The sequence below is a fragment of the Bubalus kerabau genome, chromosome 6 (assembly GCF_029407905.1).
Source record: "Bubalus kerabau isolate K-KA32 ecotype Philippines breed swamp buffalo chromosome 6, PCC_UOA_SB_1v2, whole genome shotgun sequence".
Classification (NCBI taxonomy): domain Eukaryota; kingdom Metazoa; phylum Chordata; class Mammalia; order Artiodactyla; family Bovidae; genus Bubalus; species Bubalus kerabau.
The window spans coordinates 60,940,182-60,956,202 of record NC_073629.1 but is presented as its reverse complement, the minus strand read 5'-3'; the positions used below and the strand labels follow the sequence as shown (position 1 = coordinate 60,956,202).

The 16,021-nt window shown below is 41.0% G+C and overlaps 1 long non-coding RNA gene across 1 annotated transcript in view; it reads right to left on the bottom strand.

Annotated features, from left to right (window-relative positions):
- Window positions 1–2,737: 2,737 nt before the first annotated feature.
- The window catches only part of LOC129656176 (uncharacterized), a 47,421-nt gene continuing 34,137 nt past the window's right edge, over window positions 2,738–16,021 (bottom strand). Inside the window, exon 3 of the long non-coding RNA XR_008716247.1 lies at window positions 2,738–2,870. This is a non-coding gene — a long non-coding RNA (uncharacterized LOC129656176). The remainder of the gene's footprint in view (window positions 2,871–16,021) is intronic.

The window sequence follows — 16,021 nt, the reverse complement described above, 5'->3', positions numbered from 1 at the left end:
AGGAGGAACCAGTAGCCAATTGTGCCTGGTCTTTTGCCTCAGACATAGTGTCTTTCTTTTTTCCAGTGGGTCTCATCCATGCACATCATGTAGTTGCTAGGATGGAGTCCAGAGTCAGCTTGAATAAGACGAGAAATGAATCACACTGTTGTTCTTTTCACCATTCACTGTTGCTGCAGATCAACTTTCTTATGCAAGGAGATCAGGCTATACTGAGCACTGAAGCAGGTGGCGTCTGGAAGGCAGGTGGCATCTGGAAGACAGGTGGCAGTCCCACCCTTCTGGTGGTTAGAGTTTGACTACATAAAAGGCTCAGTACTTTATATGAGCATTAATTTCTAAAGCCACTTTCTCTCCACCTTCTGTGTATTTTCATGACCACCTAGCATTCTCCCCTGCTTAGAACTGTGCCCTCTGGTGGACCTGAGAAAATACAGTTTTGAGCAATGCTGTGCTGTGCTGTGCTTAGTCACTCAATTGTGTCCAACTCTTTGCAACCCCATGGACTGTAGCCTGCCAGGCTCCTTCATCCATGGGGATTCTCCAGGCAGATACTAGAGTGAGTTGTCATGATCTCCTCCCGGGGATTTTGCCAACACAGGGATCAAAACCAGGCCTCTGGCATTGCAAGTGGATTATTTACCATCCGAGTCTCACATGCTAGTAAAGTAATGCTCAAAATACTCCAAGCCAGGCTTCAACAAGCCAGGCGTGAACCGTGACCTTTCAGATGTTCAAGCTGGTTTTAGAAAAGCAGAGGAACCAGAGATCAAATTGTCAACATCTGCTGGATCATCAAAAAAGCAAGAGAGTTCCAGAAAAATATCTATTTCTGCTTTATTGACTATGCCAAAGCCTTTGACTGTGTGGATCACCACTAACTGTGGAAAATTTTGAAAGAGATGGGAATACCAGACCACCTGACCTGCCTCTTGAGAAACCTGTATGCAGGTCAGGAAGCAACAGTTAGAACTGGACATGGAACAACAGACTGGTTCAAATAGGAAAAGGAGTCCATCAAGGCTGTATATTGTCACCCTGCTTATTTAACTTCTATGCAGAGTACATCATGAGAAACACTGAGCTGGATGAAGCACAAGCTGGAATCAAGATTGCTGGGATAAATATCAATAACCTCAGATATGCACATAACACCACCCTTATGGCAGAAAGCAAAGAAGAACTTAAGAGCCTCTTGATGAAAGTGAAAGAGGAGAATGAAAAACTTGGCTTAAAGCTCAACATTCAGAAAACGAAGATCACGGCATCTGGTCCCATCACTCCATGGCAAATAAATGGGAAAACAGTGGAAACAGTGTCAGACTTTATTTTTTTGGACTCCAAAATCACTGCAGATGGTGACTGTAGCCATGAAATTAAAATACGCTTGCTCCTTGGAAGAAAAGTTATGACCAATCTAGACAGCATATTAAAAAGCAGAGACTTTACTTTGCCAACAAAGGTCCATCTAGTCAAGGCTATGGTTTTTCCAGTAGTCAGGAATGGATGTGAGAGTTGGACTATAAAGAAAGTTGAGCACCAAAGAATTGATGCTTTTGAACTGTGGTGTTGGAGAAGACTCTTGAGAGTCCTTTGGACTGTAAGGAGTTCCAGCTAGTCCATCCTAAAGGATATCAGTCCTGAATATTCATTGGACAGACTGATGTTGAAGCTGAAACTCCAGTACTTTGGCCACCTGATGCGAAGAGCTGACTCATTTGAAAAGACACTGATGCTGGGAAAGATTGAAGGCAGGAGAAGAAGGGGATGACAGAGAATGAGATAGTTGGATGGTATCACTGACTCAATGGACATGAGTTTGGGTAAACTCCAGGAGCTGCTGATGGACAGGGAGGCCTGGCATCGGGCTGCAGTTCATGGGGTTGCAAAGAGTCGGACATGACTGAGCAACTGAAGTGAACTGAACTGAGCCACCATTAATGCCAAATGAAGATATTTGTAAACACTCAGGGCTTCCCAGGTGGAGCTAGTGGTAAAGAACCCAGATGCCAATGCAAGAGATGTAAGAGATGCAGGTTCGATCCCTGGGTTGGGAAGATCTCCTCGAGGAGGAAAATGCCAACCCACTGTAGTATTCTTGCCTGGAGAATCCCATGGACAGAGGATCATGGTGGGCTACAGTCTATAGGGTAGCAAAGAGTCTGACATGACTGAAGTGACTTAGCATGCACTCATACAAACTCTCAAGGAAAACCATCTCTGCAATTGGCAGGGCTTCCTGAGAATCTGATGGAAGTTATAGATTCTCTCTCCTGAGAAAAAGGAAAATACACATATCAACACAAGCATAATATTGCATTAAACTTCAGAGTGTCAGTCCTTACATTCCAGAACAGAAATCTCTGGAGTCTTTGTCAACCTGCTGCAAACATTAAGCTCACTGCTACACCTCCTACAAAGAGCATGGGCTTCAGAGCAAGACCGATTCCCCTACATCAACTAAGTGACTTACCTTTTCTGACACTTTCATTCCTTCATTCTATAAATAAAGTAATCATAATCCCCCCACATAGAGCTATTGTTACTTCTATGAGACTATGTCTTTTTCACCACTGCATTTCTAGAAACTTATAGACCATGTTGGCCACATAGGAGGTTGAATGAATCATTCTGACTGACTGTATATCCCCAAGTATAGTGCATGACACTGAATTGGTGCTCAATATTATTTTCCACTTCTTTTTCAATACAATTATATATATATACACATATATATATACTTTATTTTTGGTTGTGCTGGGTCTTCACTGCTGTATGGGCTTTTCTCTGGTTGTGGTGAGCGAGGGCTACTCTTCATTGCGGTACACAGGCTTCTCGTTGCAGTGACTTCTCTTGTTGTGGAGCACTGGCTGTAGGGCACACAGACGTCAGGAGTTGTGGCATGTGGGCTCAGCAGTTATGGGTCCTGGGCTCTAGAGCACAAGCTCAATAGCTGTGGTATACACAGGTCTAGTTTCCCCACAGCATGTGAGGTCTTCCGAAACTAGGGTTCAAACTCATGTCTCCTGCACTGATAGGCAGGCTCTTTATCACTGAGCCACCAGGGAAACCCCTATTTTCCATTCCTTTATTGCAGAAGCAGGAAATAAATCCTGAATCCCAGATGCTCTGTGATCGTAAAATGTATTCCTCTCCCTGGTCAGCTGCTCTAGGGCACATTTTCCAAGTGGTGACCTTGCAGCAGCTAGAAAGAAGGTGGCAAAGGGATCCTTAAATGACATCATTGTCTGTCTTATCGGGATATTTTAAAAAATATTTTCATATATATTTCTATCTCCATACACCCCCTTGTCTTGTGAATTCCACTCATTGAATTAGTGGTATTTATACATTTGAGGATCATCATTTCAATGCTGATTTCTATTGGAGTCAACAGGCTGGAAATAGACTTGAGCATCACATTTCTATGGACAGAAAAAGGAATCCTAATTGTATGAAGCTTCCATTAACTAACAAACAGAATCAGACATGAGTGATTTGATAATGGAGTTTTACATAAGGAAGGTACCATCCAGAAAGAAAGTGAAGAGGTGCACTTGTGCCTCTGGTTGGCATAGAAAGGAAACAGGAGGCAGAGAAAGGAAGCTAGCCATGGAAAGGTGTGCCCACAGGTGAAGTGTGGGGGGAGAGCGACATGACAGCAGGTTGAAGGGAAAGCTGAATTCTGGCAGATAAGGGGCTTTTATCCCATTCTTAAGGGATATCCCAACCAGCCACCTGGACAGTTGCAGCCTTGGCAGAGAGGGAATCGGATTTGGCACTCCTGGCTTTCTAGGGCTGACCTGGGAACAGCAATGTAATAACAATAATGATAAGGGCTTATTTTGTACCAAACTATGTTCTAATTCCTTTATATATTCAGTCATTTAATTTTCAGAAGAAATCTGAAAAGGGGTTATTATCATGTTCTTTACTTTACATGTGGAACTACTTAGGCATAGAGAGGTTAAATAACTTGCCACATGTGATTTTCTAGTTTTCTACTAGCTAACACTAACCAAGCATGTTCTCTGTGCTTGTGAAAGTGAAGTTGTTCAGTCATGTCTGATTCCTTGCAACCTCATGGACTGTAGCTCACCAGACTCTTCTGTCCATGGAATTCTCCAGGAAAGAATACTGGAGTGGGTAGCTATGACCTTCTCCAGGGGGGTCTTTCCAACCCAGGGATTGAACCAGGGTCTCTCACATTACAGGTAGATGCCATTTGAGTCATGTCCTTGATTATCAAGCACAACTGCAAGTGATTTACATGTATTAACTCATGTAACCCTCACAAGGACCCTACCTAGAAGGTAAGCATTATCCCTAATTGCATTTTAAATGAGCCCATTTGGGTACCCATTATGCTAAGCAACTTTCTGAACTTACTCAGCTGATAAGTGGCAGAGTTGGAAATCAAACCCGAGCAGTTTGGCTCAAGTCCATGCACCTAAGCAGAAGTTCCTTCAATTCCCCTTAGAGAAAATCCAGAACTTGGCTGAATATCTGGCTGGGGATTGAACAATAGGTACCTAGTGAACCCGGGGCCCTAAAAGTCAGGGAGGGTCCCCAAAGTCAGGGAGGCAGAGTAAGACCTTAGTAGATCCACAGAGCCAGGGTGGAGTGAGGTGGGTCCATGCTGGGGTCTTAACTGTGCAGAAGAAGAAGAACCAACATTGAGCTCCATCATCCATAAACTTCAGTGTGGACAAAACAGAGGGTAGATCAGAACTACCACACCTCCACAGACTACCCCCGCGCATACTTACTGAACGGGGTACCTCCAACCACCACCACAGTGGAGACCAGTCCAAGGACCAGCATGAGGTCAGCAGGATCGGGGCCCTTCAACACCAAACCCACCAGGTCACAGAACCTACCCAGGTGCCATCTTGAAGAAGAGTTGGGGAGGAAAGGAAATCTGAAAGGCTAAGCACTCACACCTTCTAGTCTGAGCTCAAAACAAAACCACTGAAACTCACACAAAAAAAGAGATATTTTGCACTGGAAAGTTTGAAATAAAGCTATTTTTACCTGCAACACACTGAGGTGGGAGGCTCACGAGGAAGATTAGATCAGTTATTGGAAATAAAGAACTTACATTCTCTTTAAACATCTGAGTGTCATGTGAATACATGTGAGCTTACAACTCTGAAGGACTCCAAGAGCCTGGCTAATGAAACACCTGCAGTATATTTATTAACAATTAGGATGAGGAAATGGGCAGCATACTGATCAAATCTGTGGCTGAAACAAAGCTGAGAGACATAGTGAATACATCAGGTGACAGAATTAGGATCTGAGAATCTAGCCATTGCTAGATTTTCTAGCCACTGGGCCAGTAAGCCACATCCAGCCCCAACAGATTTGATCTGGATGAAATTAACTAAACTAAGGCTCAAAGGACCAACTGTACAAGAAAAGCGGCTGAAAAATGTGTCCAAATATTTGAAAGTTCACTCTAGGGAAGATGGATTAGACTATGTGGTTTGAGGAAAGAAGAATAATAACCACTTAAGGAGCCCTTACTATGTGCCAGGCATACATACCACCTCATTTAATCCTATGAAGAGCGTGTAGTAGTATTCCTATCCAATTATGTAAGGAAATTGGGGTTCAAAACCCAAGGCCACACAGCTAGTAACTGGCAGAATCACTATTCAAACTGACATCTGATTCAAAGCCCAAATTCTTCACACAATGCTAAATTGCTTCCCCAACATACAGCATTTGCCTTAAGGAAAACAATTCTTATAGTTAGAACCCTTTTCAAAATTTAGCTCATCTCCCAATCCTAGAGACAGAGTGTGACCATCTCCAGGTGGGATGGTGGAGATACAAGAAATCTAAGCCATCAATCAGCAAGACCATTCCAGTTCCAAGATTTTATGATTCTATCTCTGAAAATTTGCAGAAGCTGTGGGCCCTGTGGTAGATGGCTGTTGCCACAGGAGAATTCAACCCCAAATCTCAGTGTCTTACAACAACAGACATTTATTTCTCACTTGTGGGTCTCAGGGCCAGCTGTGGCCAGGTCAGGGTCCAGCTTGCCTCATTTTGCTTCTCGTGCTGGGATGTGAGTTCACGGAGCAGCTGCTAGCTGGGTGTGTTGTTCACACACAATGGCAGAAGCTCAAAAGCACAGGTAAAGCCTCTGTTCCAACGTGACAACTGTCGTATTTACTCTCACTCTGCTCTCGGCCAGGACAGGCTCTGTACCCATTCAATAGCCTGCATTTGAACCATAGCAGATGTCAACCATTCGCTTGTTAGAGAAGAAAGTCAGTTCTTAAGAATTCTCCATTGCCCTGTGGGTGGTACTGCTCCACTGAGATTTGATTTCCTTTTACGTTTTGCTTGTTTATTTTATTTTGCTTCTGTTTTACCTTCTAAAGAAACTGACAGAAGCAATGGCAACCCCAAATCAATCTGAAATGAAGGGATGAGTGTAATAAGGTGAATAACAATTTTCCAAATCTTCCCATAGCATCTATGCTACAATGAAAGGTGAAGACAGTTATGTGATTGCATCTTTAGCTCATGATCATGCTCAGTCACTCAGTCATGTCCAACCCCATGGACTGTAGCCTGCCAGGGAAGCTTATTATTTATTTATTTAAACTTCAGATACATCCCTTACACATAAGCCTCAGGGCACATTTACAAGCATTGTTGGAAAAAGAAGGTTGAGAAAGCTGTGTTATCTATTTATTTCAGGGGTGATTTACTTCATTTATTTATTTGTTTATTTATTTATTTATTTGATTTATACAGCTGGGTCCAGCAGAAGCCCTGGGACACCCTCATATCATTAAAACCACAGATAGAAGCACAATGCTGAATATAAACAAAATCAACAATTAGTGGACTATCCCCAAATGTAAAGCACTTAAGCAAAGCCTTCAAATCATTTCTTCCCACTAATCCCCTTGGGCAGAACCCTGGGTTAACAGATGGTTAAACAATATTAAAAGAAGAGAATACAACATTATTACCATAGATGGAGGCTAGAAGAAAGACTGTGCAAAAGCTACCGAATAATTCATCGGTAGAGCTATAGATTGAATTCATGGACATGGGGTTGGAGTTAGATGTAGCAGCAATCTGGTGGAGGTGAAGAGACCCCCAGTTCTAATGATGGAGTGAAAAGAGGCTGAGGATGGATGAGTAAGAGTCAGACACTAAGTAAAATTATGTTCACTGTAACACCCTACCCTCTGGATTTACTAGGAATCGGGACAACATGAATAATCTGGTTTGGACTATTATTTCACTCAGCTACAATCAGGTTTTTGACTAAGACCCACATTGGTTCTCCTTAATCGCATGTTACTGTCCCTGAGTATATAGCTGCTATATATGAGTGAGGTATCTCTAAATGGGAATTAGGAGAAGGCAGGAAATTTTGGTCTTTGATATTGCGTATGAGTGAAAATTTGTAATATGAGATTAAGAAAAACTACAATTTTTGGTACTGTTGTTGAGATATAATGTGTTTACAATAAAGACCAAAAATCTTAAATAATTGGTCAATCAATGTTTACTTATACATCATGTAATCACCACCAAGATGAGAATATAGAATATTTCCAGCATCACCAAAGCCTCCCTCATGCCCTTCCCTTTCCACCCCTAGAGATATATTATGATTCTAATTTGTCAACAGAAGCTCAGTTTGCCTGTTCTGAACTTCATATAAATGATACACAATATGCATTCTTTTGTATCTGGCTTCTTTCACTCAACATCTTATCTATGTTACTTATCCTTCTGTTGCAGGTACCAATAGAGCATATTTTTTTATTATTATGTAGTGTTGTCTTATATGAATATGATACAATTTATTTATCCATTTAATTGTTGATAGACTTTGGGACTGTTTTCTGTTTTGATGATGATGATTTACAGAGCTGCAATGAAAAGGGTAAGATATTACTTAAAGAATATGTACTATATTATAGTGTAGTCTTTCAACATTTAACTAGGAATAGAATTGTTGAGTCATATACTTAGCCTCAATATAGATTGCCAAAAATTTTCCTGAATGGTTGTACCAACTTACATCCCTGTTAAAAATATGAATGTTCCAGCTACAGCGTATCTTTGTCAACACTTGACATCATCAGTCTGTTTAGCTGTAACACTGGTAACAGGTAGTGGCATCTCATGGTTTTGGTTTGTATTTTCCAGGCGACATTGCCTGATTTCTTATAACCCTGTTTGCTATTTTAATTTGTGATGTGCCTATCGTAGTCTTTTGCCCAGATCTTCACTGGGTTGTTTGTACCTTGATTTTAATTGAATATATAGGAATTTATATCATGAATATAAGTTCTAGTGGAGTACATGTATTGTTGATCTCTTCTCTGTGACTTGCATTTTCACTGTCAATGATGTTTTTGATTGAATGAAGTTTTAAACTTTATTGAAGTCCAATTTATCCACCTTTCATTTTTATGGTTACTGCTTTTCATGTCCTCTTTAAGATATCACTGCCTATTCTGAGATTCTGAGACCTTCCTGTATTTTCTTCTAGGAACTTTACTGTCTTCCTTTCATATTTAAGTCTATCCATCTCAAAAATTATTATTTTTTTCATATAGATATCTCACTGCATCATTGAAAAGATGATCTTTCCACTTCCAAACAGCAGTAGTGCCCTTGTTGTGGATTAGGTGGCCCTATAAGTGAGGGTAAACATGGAATTCCTTAGTCAGTTCCATTGGTCTATTTGTCTCTCCTTGCACAAATACCACAGCCAAGTCTTGATACTAATTTTATAATTATATATATGGAAAAGAAATGCAAAAAAGCAAAATGGCTGTCTGGGGAGGCCTTACAAATAGCTGTGAAAAGAAGAGAAGCAAAAAGCAAAGGAGAAAAGGAAAGATATAAACATCTGAATGCAGAGTTCCAAAGAATAGCAAGAAGAGATAAGAAAGCCTTCTTCAGTGATCAATGAAAAGAAAAAGAGGAAAACAACAGAATGGGAAAGACTAGTGATCTCTTCAAGAAAATCAGAGATACCAAAGGAACATTTTATGCAAAGATGGGCTTGATAAAGGACAGAAATGGTATGGACCTAACAGAAGCAGAAGATATTAAGAAGAGATGGCAAGAATACACAGAAGAACTGTACAAAAAAGATCTTCACGACCCAGATAATCACGGTGGTGTGATCACTGACCTAGAGCCAGACATCCTGGAATGTGAAGTCAAGTGGGCCTTAGAGAGCAACACTATGAACAAAGCTAGTGGAGGTGATGGAATTCCAGTTGAGCTATTTCAAATCCTGAAAGATGATGCTGTGAAAGTGCTGCACTCAATATGCCAGCAAATTTGGAAAACTCAGCAGTGGCCACAGGACTGGAAAAGGTCAGTTTTCATTCCAATCCCAAAAAGAAAGGCAATGCCAAAGAATGCTCCAACTACCGCACAATTGCACTCATCTCACACGCTAGTAAAGTAATGCTCAAAATTCTCCAAGCCAGGCTTCAGCAATATGTGAACTGTGAACTTCCAGAATGGTTTTAGAAAAGGCAGAGGAACCAGAGATCAAATTGCCAACATCCGCTGGATCATGGAAAAAGCAAGAGAGTTCCAGAAAGACATCTATTTCTGTTTTATTGACTATGCCAAAGCCTTTGACTGTGTGGACCACAATAAACTGTGGAAAATTCTGAAAGAGATAGGAATACCAGACCACCTGATCTGCCTCTTGCGAAACCTGTATGCAGGTCAGGAAGCAACAGTTAGAAATGGACATGGAACAACAGACTGGTTCCAAATAGGAAAAGGAGTCCATCAAGGCTGTATATTGTCACCCTGTTTATTTAACTTATATGCAGAGTACCTCATGAGAAACGCTGGACTGGAAGAAATACAATCTGGAATCAAGATTTCTGGGAGAAATCTCAATAACCTCAGATATGCAGATGACACCACCCTTATGGCAGAAAGTGAAGAGGAACTCAAAAGCCTCTTGATGAAAGTGAAAGTGGAGAGTGAAAAAGTTGGCTTAAAGCTCAACATTCAGAAAACGAAGATCATGGCATCAGGTCCCATCATTTCATGGGAAATAGATGGGGAAACAGTGGAAACAGTGTCAGACTTTATTTTCTGGGCTCCAAAATCACTGCAGATGGTGACTGCAGCCAGGAAATTAAAAGACGCTTACTCCTTGGAAGGAAAGTTATGACCAACCTAGATAGCATATTCAAAAGCAGAGCCATTACTTTGCCAACAAAGGTCTGGCTAGTCAAGGCTATGGTTTTTCCTGTGGTCATGTATGGATGTGAGAGTTGGACTGTGAAGAAGGCTGAGCGCCGAAGAATTGATGCTTTTGAACTGTGGTGTTGGAGAAGACTCTTGAGAGTCCCTTGGACTGCAAGGAGATCCAACCAGTCCATTCTGAAGGAGAGCAGACGTGGGATTTCTTTGGAAGGAATGATGCTAAAGCTGAAACTCCTGTACTTTGGCCACCTCATGTGAAGAGTTGACTCATTGGAAAAGACTCTGATGCTGGGAGGGATTGGGGGCAAGAGGAGAAGGGGACGACAGAGGATGAGATGGCTGGATGGCATCACTGACTCTATGGACGTGAGTCTGGGTGAACTCCGGGAGTTGGTGATGGACAGGGAGGCCTGGCGTGCTGCAATTCATGGGGTCGCAAAGAGTCGGACACGACTGAGCGACTGATCCGATCTGATGACTTATGAGGAACTAGAGAACACCTAGCTTCCCTAAGTGAGATCTCTAAGAAAGATAACTCCAGGCTCAGAAACACTGTGAAAGAGCACATGGACCAAAGGTCAAGGTCTCCATTCTGGCAGGTCCCTGGAAACAGCTCTGCCTTGCAGGACCACTGACATCAATCAAAGGACTTTTCTTTGAACAAGCTGAGCCAGCACTCTGCTAAGTTACCTAAAAGAGGAAGAAAATGTGCCTCCAGACCATCTAGATTTGTCTATCATCACTCCCCATTCCTGACACTCATTTTTTAAATTAAATGATGCTACTGTACCAACATTTCTTGAATGCCTACTGCACAGTTGATCCTCCATCAAAACTTCCAGATATAAAGTTACACTGTGTGGTTACTGCCATGAAAGAGTTCACATTCTTACCCACAAGCATAGGATCGAGAGATCTAAATGTGGTAATAAGCAAGTGCTACTGGGACTCTCCTATCTTCCAAGTACAGCTCAAAACTCAACTCTAAGAGTTTAGATGTATTTCAGACTTTCACACCTGTAAAGAACAATAGGAGTGAGTCATGTTTTAATTACTTGTAGCATTATATTAATGTCTGCTTTTTTCAAAGCTGTAGATGGTGACTGCAGCCATGAAATTAAGAGACTATTGCTCCTTGGAAGAAAAGCTATGACAAACCTAGACAGCAGATTAAAAAGCAGAGACATTACTTTACTGACAGAGACCCATATAGTCAAAGCTATGGTTTTTCCAGTAGTTATGCATGGATGTGAGAGTTGGACCATAAAGAAAGCATAGCACTGAAGAACTTATGCTTTTTAATTGTGGTGTTGGAGAAGCCTCTTGAGAGTCCCTTGGACTCAAAGGATATCTAACCCGTCCATCCTAAAGGAAATCAGTCCTAAATATTCATTGGAAGGACTGATGCTGAAGCAAAGCTCCAATACCTTAACCACCTGATATGAAGAACTGACTCCTAGGAAAAGACCCTGATGCTGGGAAAGGTTGAAGGCAAGAGGAGAAGGGGACAAAAGAGGATGAGATGGTTGGATGGCATCACCAACTTGATGGACATGAGTTTGAGCAAGTTCTTGGAGTTAGTAAAGGACAGGGAAGCCTGACATGCTGCAGTTCATGGGGTTGCAAAGAGTCGGACATGACTGAGTGACTGAACTGAACTGAATTTTCAAAGCAGGTGTATCTATCATTGCAAAATTTATAAACATTCCTAATATCCAGTAGGAAAAGGAATAGTTAAATAAATTATAGTAAATTAATGAGGTAGAATATTAATGTAGCATTAAAAGTGATCATTACAAAGACCAAGCAGCAAAACAGAAAATTATCCAAATTGAGTGCATGCAAAAATACTAATATTTATGGACAAAACAGAGTGAAAATGCTGTGATAAAATTTTGGTGAAACACAGTTGTTTTCTCTAAAAATGTCCTTTACTTTTATTGTTTTCATAATAAATCTATATCTAGGAGAAAAAATTGAAGCCAATTTTTCTTCTTCTCCCCATATATATTTCCACTGTATATATATATATATATATATATATATATATATATATATAAAATAAGCATTTATTGTGACTGTATGTGTGTCAGTTCTCCTCCAGTGAAAACAGTTCCTATCAATATGAACACAGGAGCATTCTACTAAGAAGCAAAGGAATTCACCCTGGAGCTTTGGACTTAGGCACGGAAACTTCTCTTTGTTTCTGTGTTTTCCATTCCTAAGAGTACAGAAGGTAATTCCAGCATTTCTTTTGAATACATCTACAATAGAGGCAGGTGTCAGAAGGACACCAGCTACCCTGTAGTGAGGGTCTCCCAAGCAAGCCAGGACTCTGACCTCTCCTACTCCTGAAACCAGAAGTTGTGCTCTATGTTTGTGCGATGGGAGAAGAGAAGTGGGGAACTTCTGCCTACTCCTGATATTCCCATCAGTGCAGAGAGTGCTCCTAGGGTAGCTGTTCAGACCTCTTTCTGCAGCCTGAGTCCTCTCAGTAAGGAACCTTGCAAGGTCTCTTAAAGGGCAAGAGAAATGCAGAAGCCAGGCATGTGTAGCCCTGCCCCCTCTTCCTCCTCTCTTTGCCCACCCACCCCATATATTTATAAGCTTTGTCTCTGTGGGATCTGTTTTCCCCATCCTAGTGCTTTTAGGGAGGTAAATGGGTCTAAATCTGTTATTCAGGATGAAGCAGCATAGTACACATTTATCTGCCACATTTTCCAATATCAACTTTATCAGCGATAATGGATATTTTGGTTTCCAGTCTTATGGTTTTGTTGTCTTTTGGGGGTTTGCTCAGAATCATGCAGGGGAGAGAGACACCTTTTATTGAGCCCCTCTGAATCCTGTTTCCAGTCAGTGTCTCTGACAAGTTGACTCTGATACAGAGCCCAGTGTGCAAGAGGTTGACTGGGGAATGCTGTTTGAGTGTCATCTATGGTAGAAGAAATGGAAGCAGGGTTGGGCAAAGCAAGGGTCTAGGTAGCCAACCAATTGTGTTAAGCATGAAAGCCTCTGTCAACTGTGTGAGGAGCTAAGTTAGGGCAAAGAGCTGGTTTCTAAACTCTGGCTTCCCAAGGGGAGTAAGCTTGATCCAGATACCTCTCTTCAGCCAAGGACACTTAACAGAAAGGGCTGATGCCTAAGGCTCATCAGCAGATCTCCCAGAAGCTGGGGGACAGTTCTTCAGTCGTGAAATAAGGATCTGGGTTAAGCAATGTCCTCTACAAACCCAAACATATTCCATGGGCTGTAGGTTCTTTCAACTAGCCTAGTTTTAGACAAACAGCTTTTTTGGGGGAAAGATTCAAAAATATTTTCAAGATCATGTAGCAGGTATATATGTGTGTTTATTAAGTTCTTTCTGAATATGTAAGTATACACATAAACACATACACATTTTATTTCCATATTATAAAACCTTCAAACTGTTAAAATGAGTTGGCAGATTTTAAACTCTAATGAGGTCCTCAAATGGCCACTGTTAGTGTACCGTACATTTAGTCATTCATTTGTTCCACATGCTTTTGCCAAATGATGACTAGGCACTATGCATGGAGATAAACAGGGGCATACACAAATCCTGCCTCCATCAAGGGTTTAGGCTCTCAGCTTAAATATTTGGCCTTAAAGGAGGCCTTTGTAAAGCTTCAAACTATATTACTCTTCTGATACACGTTCCTGTATGGAATGTATTGCTCCAGAAAAAAATCTTTTGTCCCTGTGATAATCATAGCTACTGAAGGCCATATCTGCTTTATTTACCACTCTGCACCAGGGCCTTAGTGTGATTGGCACATATTAGATGATTAATAAAACTTGTTGAAGCAACGAATGAACAAACAAGAAAATGTGTCCCACATTATAATAGATCAAAATGTGAATGATTTTACAGAAAAGGAAACCATAAACAAAATGAAAGACAATATATGGACTGGAAAAATATATTTGCAAATGATGCAACTGACTCAGGCTTCATTTCCAAAATATACAAATAGCTCTTGCAACTCAACAACAACAACAACAACAACAACAAAAATCCAACTGGAAAATAGGCAGAAGAGCTACCAGACATTCCGCCACAGAAAACATACAAATGGCCAACAGGCATATGAAAAGATACTCAACATCACTGATGATTAGAGAAATTCAAACCAAAACTACAGTGAGGTTTCACCTCACACTGGGCAGAATGGCCATCACTAAAAAAATCCACAAAAAACAAAGGCTGGGAAAGGTATGGAAAAAAGGGAACTCTCATATACTGTTGGTGGAAATGTAAATTGGTGCAGCTGTTATGGAAGACAGTATGGAAGATCCATATAAAATGTAGAATAGTTGCCATATGATCCAGCAATCCCACTCCTGGGCATATATCAAGACAAAACTACAGTTCAAAAAGATATACGCCCCACTACGTGCATAGCCGCACTATTCACGATAGCCAAGATATGGAAATAGCCTCAATATGATACATATATACAGTAAAATAATACTTAGCCGTTAAAAAGAGTTAAATAATGTCACTTGCAGCAATATCGATGGAAATAGAAATTATCATACTAAAGTCAGAAAGAGAAAGACAAGTACCATATGATATTGTTTATATACAGAATCTACAATATGACACAAATGAACTTACCTATGCAACAGAAACAGACTCACAGACATAGAGAACAGATTTGTGGTTGCCAAGGGGAGAGGACGATGGGGGAACAATGGGTTGGGTGTTTAGGATTAGCAGATGCAAATTACTATATAGAATGAACAAACAGTAACGTCCTACTGTATAGCAGAGAGAAATATATTCAATATCCTGTGATAAACCATAATGGAAAAGAACATGAAAAAGAATATATACATAGAACTGAATCAATTTGCTATACAGCAAAAAGTAACACAATATTGTAAATCAATTATACTTCAATAAAATAATTTTTTGGAAGGTGAATGGGTACTGCCCAAGGGATTCAGCAAAGCTTCCCAAAGGGAGAAACATTTGAACAGGCTCTTGGCAGTTATGTAGGAGTCTGTCCAGTGGGGTCAGGTGCAGGGTATCTGAGGAAGGGAGTGAGTACTCGAGGCTGCACAATTATGTCAAAACCTAGTAGGCTTAGAGATCACTTTTAATTCAGTGTGGCCAGAGCACTGGGTGATGAGGCTGCAGACATATGTTAGGGTCATGAGTTGCATGAATTAAACATTTCAGGGGAGACAACTGGGAGTTAAATGAATAAGATCACAGGCAGAGTCAGAGCCAGGGGAGTGAAATACACAGAAGCTGGAAGAGCACAGGGTTCATCACTGATGCTGAAGCCCTCATTTCATGCAAGGAAAACCTCAGAATACATTAGGCACCAGTTCAGAACAAAGGGCAGAATGACAATCTCAGAAAGAACAAAATAGAATGGCCTGGCTCTGATGCCCAGCAGCAGCACCCACATACATTTCCTTGCCAAGGCAGGAATCCAACCATCATCTCCATGAAGATTCCTCTTGCATATACCACAAAATTTTTTTGCTTGAACCGAAATTATTTTCTAAATAAACAAGTTCAAGAGATACTGAGCAAGAAGTTTGGAGGCAGCCAGGTAGCACAAGGACTTGACATGATCCAACCTCTGCACAAGCAGATTCAGCAGAAAGCAAGAATCTGGCAGGTCACAGAATGCTCTGGGAGAGTTCTCTGCATCAGGAACCAAAGAAAAATCAAATAGGCCACAGCTCACCAGAAACAATGGGCAGCAGCCCCATATCTGAGGGGCCATCTTTAAATCTTAGCCATGCA